Source organism: Lactuca serriola, chromosome 3 (genome assembly GCF_051521515.1).
Source record: "Lactuca serriola cultivar US96UC23 chromosome 3, Lser_US96UC23_V15, whole genome shotgun sequence".
Classification (NCBI taxonomy): Eukaryota; Viridiplantae; Streptophyta; class Magnoliopsida; order Asterales; family Asteraceae; genus Lactuca; species Lactuca serriola.
Window position 1 is genome coordinate 244,075,279 of NC_136410.1, and position 9,046 is coordinate 244,084,324.

Genomic DNA, 9,046 nt, shown 5'->3' on the forward strand with positions numbered 1-9,046 from the left:
ATTTACCTTGTTTGAGTGTTTAAAATAACAAGCAAAATGGAAGTAATTGGCACATCATACATTGTTTTGCTCTTTTGTTTCTATATATATTTACTTTTTCCAAACTTATCCAGATTATATAATCTGGGTGCTGAAATGTTTGACAAAATACCAAATGAAATGTTTGACAAAATACCAAAAGTTCAAACATTTCACAACCCAGATTATACAAATCAAACCAAGAAAAACAGAATGACTCACACATAGCAAAATACAAAATCAGATCCAAAATGATACATGAACAAAATTAAAAATACAAAACAAAAAACACCGATTTACACTCTAATTAATCATAAAAGAAACGGCAATGTACAAAGCACAAACAGTATTAGTGTAAAAGTATGTTACCTCCTTCCAAAATGCAAAGCTAAGCAGACGAACTAAGGTCAGTGGAGGTTGAGAAATAAGAGAGCCTTGAGCTTATAAGGATGTTTAAATAATTCCCAAACCTTAAAAATTAGGGTTTGACATTCTGCCAATTACGCTGGTCGTACCCCAGCTTATGCCGGGCATACCCACCCAGATACGCACCTTTCATTCAATGCATGCATGGGACCAATCTTGCAAATCTTTTCCACTAAGGACTATTTCTGCCAATTATTCAAACAGCCATAACTTATTCGTCTTAGAGGGTGTTTGGGATTGCTTATAAAAAAGGCTTATTAGCTTATTTGCTTATCCAATAAGCAAATAAGCTAGAAATGTGTTTGGGTAAATGAAAAGTGCTTTTAAAAAGGGCTTTTTGGTAAAGAAGAAAAATCAGTTTTTGAAAAGCAAGAGAATCGTGGCTTTTTAGGGCTTGTTGACTTTTTCGCTTTTATCATCTTAAAAGCTAATCCAAACACATTTTTAAAACTTCTTTTAGAAAAAAGCCATAAGACAATAAACACTTTTCTAAGAAGGCACTTTTAAGTATAAAAAGCACTCCCAAACACCCTCTTAGGTCCGTTTCGAACGAACTTTATATCCACAGAAAGGTGATGAGAAGCCCTACACTTCTGACAGCTCACCCTTGCCATAAAACTTCCTGAATAAAAACCCAAAACTCATAAAGAACCGAGCCGCCAAATTACAATAATACCCTTGGGCTCCGAAACACAAACGAACACTCAGATTACTTATTCCATAACACCCATATCCAAAAATGGCCAATTCCCTTCTTCTCCAAGGCCCTAAGCCTTATGATAACCAATAATCGGGCCACGACCCTAAATAACGAAACGATTCGAAACTGGGTGTTACATATCTATATCTCACCATTTTAAATTTAGTTGGCATTTATTACGGTAGTCATCTCCTTCACACAACTCTTTGCGAAATCTTTCACGAATGTGTAGCTAGAAATGGTCAATCGATTGTGCTTTTCCTAGCTCTAAATCCTCCGAAATGTCAACCTAAGATTGTGTCAACTCTAACTCTTTTGTCGGAGTCTACGCTTTAGGCTTGCCCTTTTTTTTCTCTTCCACCGGTTGTTTTCCTTTGTGATGTGGAGGGGTGAGGGGGTTGTGTTTCTCATACGACTTCGTCATCCGAGTATTCGAGCTTTGGCTTTGAGGGTGGTAGGGTTTGGGTTGGGTTTGATAGTGATAGGGTGGGGTTTGGCTTTGGGGTTGATTTGGTTAAAGTTGATCGGAAAAAACGAAAAAGTTGTTAAACATGTTGGGGTTACTATTTGGCACTTGTATGTGGTAGTGTTGTCAACCATTTTGGTATTGAAATTATGGAGAGGATTGAACAGGGGCTTCATGTTTGGGGACAATAAACCGAGCACGATGGATCAACAGCAAAAATGTTTCCAGTGGGCATGGCTAAACTAGAAACATAGGATTTTCTTCTCTCAGATTTTGGGGTTAGGTTGTTGGGATTATTGGGATTCATTTTTCTTAAAAATAGAGTGGAAAATGATGGAATAAGGTGGGATTTTGATTGTGGGCTAGAAGGGGTATTTATTTGGTTTTTAATTGGTAAACAAAAAAAAAATTGACTGTTGCCAATTAAAAAAAAAATATTTTTTTATCGTTGGAATATAATTCAAAAATAAAATAAATAATAAATTTCATTTTAAATCTGTAGCTAATCACAGAGAGAGTAAGAGAGATCAGGGAGAGCCTATCACACCCCCAAAACTTTCACCCTAAACCGCACCCAGGGTGTGGTGTTCCTGGGTGCGTTTTCGGCCACGGCACCTAGCGGTTTGGAGTACACCGTCCGGCCTTAGACTTTACTTTCCAAGTGCCAATGGTAGTTTTTCATCAATAAATCAAGATTAATCTTTTAAAGATCAAATACATTCAATATATTAAAAGACGAATAAAAGCAGTTAAAGTGACAATAGGATAATAACATAAAAGATTTGATAAAAGCAAAACAGAGTAACAAAAGTGCACATAATGAATGTATTTGTAGTGGTCTCATTTGTAAGAGGAAGTTAATACCATAAACTAAAGCGTGATTTCCAATTCTCGAAGTGATTCCTTTCATCCATGAATTAATGGTCTAGGCCTTGTGATTTAAAGTATTGTTGCATTTCTATTAAGGTAATCCTTCATTAAAAGCCAATACTTCTAAAATTAGACTTTCATGTATTCCCAATTGAACAACAGGCGCAGACTGGACTAGTTTTGTTGGGTGTCAATCAGATAGTATTTTTAACTATAGAAGCTAGTTTCATGCACCAAAGAAAATATATAGTGGAAAAAGTCAAAGTTCAATTAAAAACAATATATCAAACTGTGTTTTGTATCTGGGCTATCTAATTAAACTTTGCAGAAAGCAATATGCTGTTACTAAGGTTTTACAGCTGCAAATGAAATTCAAGTTTACATGCAAAGTGTACAAGTGTGTTGTGACATCAACGTCTTGGTGTTATCTATTTTTGTTCTGTCCTCAATCTACCTCTTTTTTCGGAAAAACAGATAATACTACATCAAATAACAGATATGAGTAGTACTTTTGTTGGGTATCAATCATATAGTATTTGCATGCTATTGCTTGGTTGGTGCCACCTTCAAGTCTGAGGTATTGACTATTCAAATAACTGTATCCAGCGTTATCAATAGCGACCATGGCGCTCACTATGGCTTTTGGCGAGGCGAGGCGTCCATGTGTCGCCATAGGTTCCATAGCGACTGTATAGCGACCATAGCGATCGGTGGCTTTTTTGTTGTTTTTTTAAATGGTATAAAAAGGCCCGTATTAGGGTTTTTTGTTGACTAAGTCAAAATAGCATCGGATACAAGTCTCCAACATTCGCTTCTCAGTCGCATCTTTTCTCTCGACCGGTCGACCTTCAATTGCGATCGCCCCTCTTCTGATCGGCAGCTCCTCTGTGATTTCTCCGGTTCAGTGACTTCAGTCGACACTTCAAGTCTCCAACAACTGACCTGCACTGGTCCTTCTCTCCATCAGCTGCAAAGGCGTGTATTTTTCCATCAGCTTCAAGAATCAAGCCTTCAACTGTAAACCTGTAAATCTTAATACTCTGTATGGGTGTAGTTAATTGTCTAGGTATGGGTTTAGTATAACTTTAGTATAGGTATTAGTTTAATGTTGTATATGACACATTGATACCCTGTATTGTTAATTAAAGCTGTATTGTTAATGAAAGCTGCAATGCAGGAAGTTTCTTTGAAATATGCATGAATGTAATATTGTAATGTTGTGATTGTGTCTCAACTTAGCTAATTATGCATTTATTCACTTGTTTATTAACTAATTAACTGATTAACTTACTTAGTTATGCATCTATTAACTTAATCAGTTATGTACAGGGCCGGTCCAAACCTCTTGTGGGCCCAGGGCAAAAAGAAAAAAATGGGGCCCAAAATAATTAATAAAATTTAATTTAATTTAAAAATAAACACATCGTTACAAAGTCCACAAAAAATCACTATTAATATTAGAAACATAAATATGACCACAACATTACCTAAAAGAGAAATTATTATCATCTTAATTCAAATTAGTTTTTCTGCATTCAAACTAGTATCATTTTCATTCAAACTAGACGAACTCGATGGTTTAAAAAAATTATGTATAGATCCTTTATAAGTTTGAATGAAGGCATCAGAAAATTTCGTTTCTTCCTTTTTTTTGGCTTCTAGATAATTGTTTTTTGGAAAACATTATAGATTGTCAATAGCTAAATATTATCTACTTATGGGAAAAGATTAAATCTGATTTTTGATATATGATTTCTATCTTAAAGTTGTAGAAGCCTAATATCATATTTAATTTTAATCAAGGTGCAATTGCAAAATAAAATCAAATACAAACAATCAAACATCTGAATTTAAAACTAGATTTAAAGTTTTGAATTCTGAATCATATATCGGTAAATATATTACCTTCTTAAGTAAAAAAAATCTAAAAAGTAGGTAGAAGATATAAATTTAAGTTTCAAGAAATCTGAGAAAAAAAACTATAAGCTTTCAACATTTGATTAGATACCAGGACGAGGAATCAGGAATGCGAATACAAAATAAAATCAGAAACAACACTAAAACATCAGAAAAATTAGGATTGGATTTAAAATTTTGAGTTTTGAATCAGATATCTACAAAGAAATTATCTTGTTAAGTAAAAAATATAAAAAATAGGTAGAAGCTATAAAGAATTGACAGTCTAGTCTCCAGCAATCTAGCAATCTGAGACACAGATACACAAACAAAATAAAAAAATAAATAAATAAATAAATAAAAACTATAAGGAACGTGAATAAGAAATCAAATCAGAATGAGAAACAAAAGAATCAGAGGAAAAAAACAAACAAAAAAAATTTATAGCTAACCTTATGGTTTTTATCTCATTCGTCGGGTGCTTTGCAATTTTGCATTTAATCGACATAATTGATTATAATCTAAAGGATGGTAAGAGACTACGAGAAGGGAAGAAGTCACACGACATAACTGATTATCAATCATTATTCTGATGTTGATTCATGAGGCAACGATTAGGATTCACGAGGTATCAATTAGATTAATTGGTTCCCGCTTGATGGGGATTCTTGTAAGACGCCCTAAACGATAGTGTTTGCTTAACGTTACTTCAAAAAGCGTTTCAGAGTCCAGACAAAAAGATTTTATTTCATTGGGCTAAAGTTTGGTTAATTTTGTAATTGGGCCCTTAGAAGACATATAGACAAAATTTATTTTTTATATATGTATACATATTATATATTTGAGAAAATTTGGGCCCCTTAGAGTCGTGGGCCCTGGGCGGTCACCCGGGTTGCCCACCGTCAGGACCGGCCCTGGTTATGTATTTATTAACTGATTAACTGATATGTATCTAATTTTTATATACTTGTCATTAATATCACTTAATTGTGTAACTTTATCTTTGATTTGTTTCTGAAATAGATATGGCTAGTAATGATCCGAGATGGCAATACGGGACAACAGTTGAAGGAAAAGGTAATCAGTGGGTGATATGTACTTTTTGTAATAAAACAACCAAGGGCGGGATTACAAGACACAAGCATCACCTTCCTGGTGATTCCGCCTAAGTACTAAAATGTCCCAGAGTTCCGATAGAAATACAAAAACTTTTTAAAGATGCTTTTGATAAAAAGAAACAAGATAAAGAAGCAACGAACAAAATACCCCACTTTGATAATGATGTTGTAGATATAGATGAAGATGAAGAAGCTGCAACTAATAGTGAGTTTTTCCAATCGAAAGGCAAGAGGCCTATTTCGTCGAGTGGCTCAACTGCAACCACTAAAAGATCCGTGAAAGGGCCTTTGGATGTAATGTGGCCGCCATGTGATAAAACGGGGAAGAAAAAAGGGTATTTGGTTGGAACCTTCGGACATAAAGAAATCCACAAAAAGTTAAGGCTTGATGTGGTTCAAAAGATATGTCGTTGGATGTATGATGCGGGTATTGCATTCAATGCGGTGAAGTATGATCATTTTGGGCCCGCACTTGAAGCAGTTGCTCTTCATGGTTGCGGTATGAAACCCCTAGCTATCATGAGGTACGTGTTCACATGTTGAAGCTAGAGATGGAGCACACAAAAGCACTTTTGACATTAAATGAGATGGAGAAGAAGTCATTCGGATGTTCTTTAATGGCCGATGGTTGGAGGGACCGAAAAGGAAGATCACTTATTAACTTCCTAGTAAATACTCCACGAGGAAGTATGTTTATAGAATCAGTAGATGCTTCTGCTTGTTCTTATACAAGTATTTTGTGCAGTTTTTTTTTTTTTTTTCATTTTTTATGCAGTTTTTTTATCCCTTTCTTATGCAGTTTTTTTTTCTGCTTTATATGCTGTTTTTAATGCAATTTTTTATTCAATGCTATTTTTTCCTGTTTTTAATGATGTTTTTTTTCCTGTTTTTTGCAGGTGAATATTTGTTCAAATTGTTTGAACACTTCATAAAAAAACCGGCCCGGAAAATGTGGTTCAAATTGTAACAGATAGTGCTAGCAACAACGTTTTAGCCGGTCGACATACGTGGAAGAAAAATATTCACATATTTATTGGACTCCATGTGCAGCGCATTGCATCGATTTGATGCTTGAGGACATATTTAAATTACCTCATCTTAAAAAGACACTTGATAGAGCAACTGCGGTCAATAGTTACATCTACAACCGCACCTTGCTCTTGAATATGATGAGAGATTTCACAGGCCAAAGAGATATGGTTAGACCCGCAAAGACCCGGTTTGCGACCACCTTCATAACTTTGAATTGCTTTAGAAATCATAAGAAAATTTTGAAGAAGATGTTCGCATCTGAAGGGTGGAACAAAAGCAAGTTCCTGGGTGAGGCGGGAGGATGAGGAAGTCAAACGGCTAACACTATATTCTCTCCTAGTTTTTTGGACCAATATAGATATTGCGGTCAAATTTGGTGACCCTTTATTAACAGTGTTTTGATTGGTAGATAGTGAAAAAAAGCCTCTTATGGGGTACATCTATGAAGCCATGGATAGAGCAAAGGAAAGAATTGTCTCGTCTTTCAACAACAAAGAAGACAAGTATAAACAAAATTTTGAAATAATCGATAAGAGGTGGAATTGTCAACTACACCAAGATTTGCACGCGGCTGACCACTATTTGAATCTGGGATTATATTACAAAAACCGAAGCGTGGAAGATGATAGTGAGGTAATTACAGGATTGATGGCATGCTACATAAATTGTCATTGTCGGAAGAGGATGAGTTGAAGATTCACACCGAGTTACTTATATATAGAGGTGCACAAGGGATTTTTGGGATTTCGATGGCTAAAAGAATGAAATCAATGCTTTCACCGGCGGAGTGGTGGATGCAATATGGATCGTCCACACCGACACTTAAGAAGTTTGTTATTAAGGTGTTAAGTCTTACATGTAGCTCATCAAGGGTGTGAACATAATTGGAGCGTATTTAAACAAGTAAGTAGTTTATTATGATTAAAATAATTAGAAATATAGAAATATGTTATAATAAATAATATATACTAATGTTTATTTTTTATTTTTATAGCTCCATTCCAAAAAAAGAAACCGACTTAAATGGCAAAAACTAAATGATTTAGTTTACATAAAATATAATCAGGCTTTAAGAAGGAGGTATGATATGCGAGATACGATTGACCCGATCATTTTGTACGACTCGAATGTTCAAGATCCGAATGATTGGATGGAGGGGGAAGAAGATGCTCTTGTATTTGAGGGTGATAACTTGACATGGGATGTAGTTGCGGAGGCTATGGGGGTGGATGAGGAGCCTTATGCTACAAGAAGAACGAGTAGGAGGAAAGAGGGCGTCAAGTCGAGCTCGCGATCTATCTAGAGGACCACAATTGATAGACGAAGATGAAGAGGAAAATGATGTTGGGGATTATAAAGAGGTTGTAGAAGAAGAAGTGGATGATGAGCCCATATACGGGGAGTTGGATGATTTGTGAATCGTATTTTAAAGTCTAAGATTAATACTTGTTCTTTTTTTTTTTTTTTTTTTTTTTTTTTTGTAATATACATGTTTTAGAACTTAGTTGAACTAATAGTCTTTAAGTTTTTAGCTTATTTATTAGTTATAATTACTAATTAGGTGAAGGTAAAAATAATATTAATTTTTAATAGGTATTTTCTAAAAATGAAATAGCCGTCGCTATTTCATCGCTATCGCTATATAGCATGGCGATAGGTTGTCGCTATGCCCTCGCTATCGTCATCGATAACACTAACTGTATTTGCAATTCCTTGACTATGCAGCATAGGGTGTCTCGTGCTAAAAACCACCAAGTCTCTTTCTCCTCGGGTTCAATTAAGTCTAGAAAAAGCAGTAATATTAAGGAATCTCATAATTTATATAAAATCTGACACCAGAAAGTAATTAATTTGACAATGAGATAAATGTATATCTTTTAAGTTTTCGACATCAAGGTTACGTTGAGGTAAACGACTAGCAAATTTCATATATTTGAGCAGCACCGGGATTTGTGTACTTAACGACTTTTTAACAACCTAGTAAGTCAAGTAACAGTTCTTTAATCATAAAAGGGTAATTCTTATAAGCATAATAGTCTTAGAGGTCTAGAAGACCCTAGCTAGCGATGGTGGAAACCTGTAAAGCAGAGGGTTGAGCACATGGTTTAGATATTGAAGTCCATAAAAAGTCAACTTTTTACCCCTAGGCACAAAAGTTTTGATGGTTGGTTGGTTTTTGCCAAATCATGTTTAGATTCGGAAAATCATTTTAACAAATCCATGAACTCAAGTTTCTTTGAGATGGAGGGTTCTGGTCATTTTATTAAATGCATCAATAGACTTGGGTGATATAAAGTATGGCCTAAAAGCTGCAATGTAATAGGTGCTCATCAACCCCAATATGTTCCTCCCTTTATAACAACAAATTCTTTTTATTAATGATCATGTTATATGCAAGAAAAAGCACCGAACTTTCATTGATTTGTTATTATAGAATCCTACATTCAATTATTCATATTACAACCTTTTTTTTTTGAAAAATTTGCCCAATTTTAGTAGTTTAATCTGCTATGAATTGAT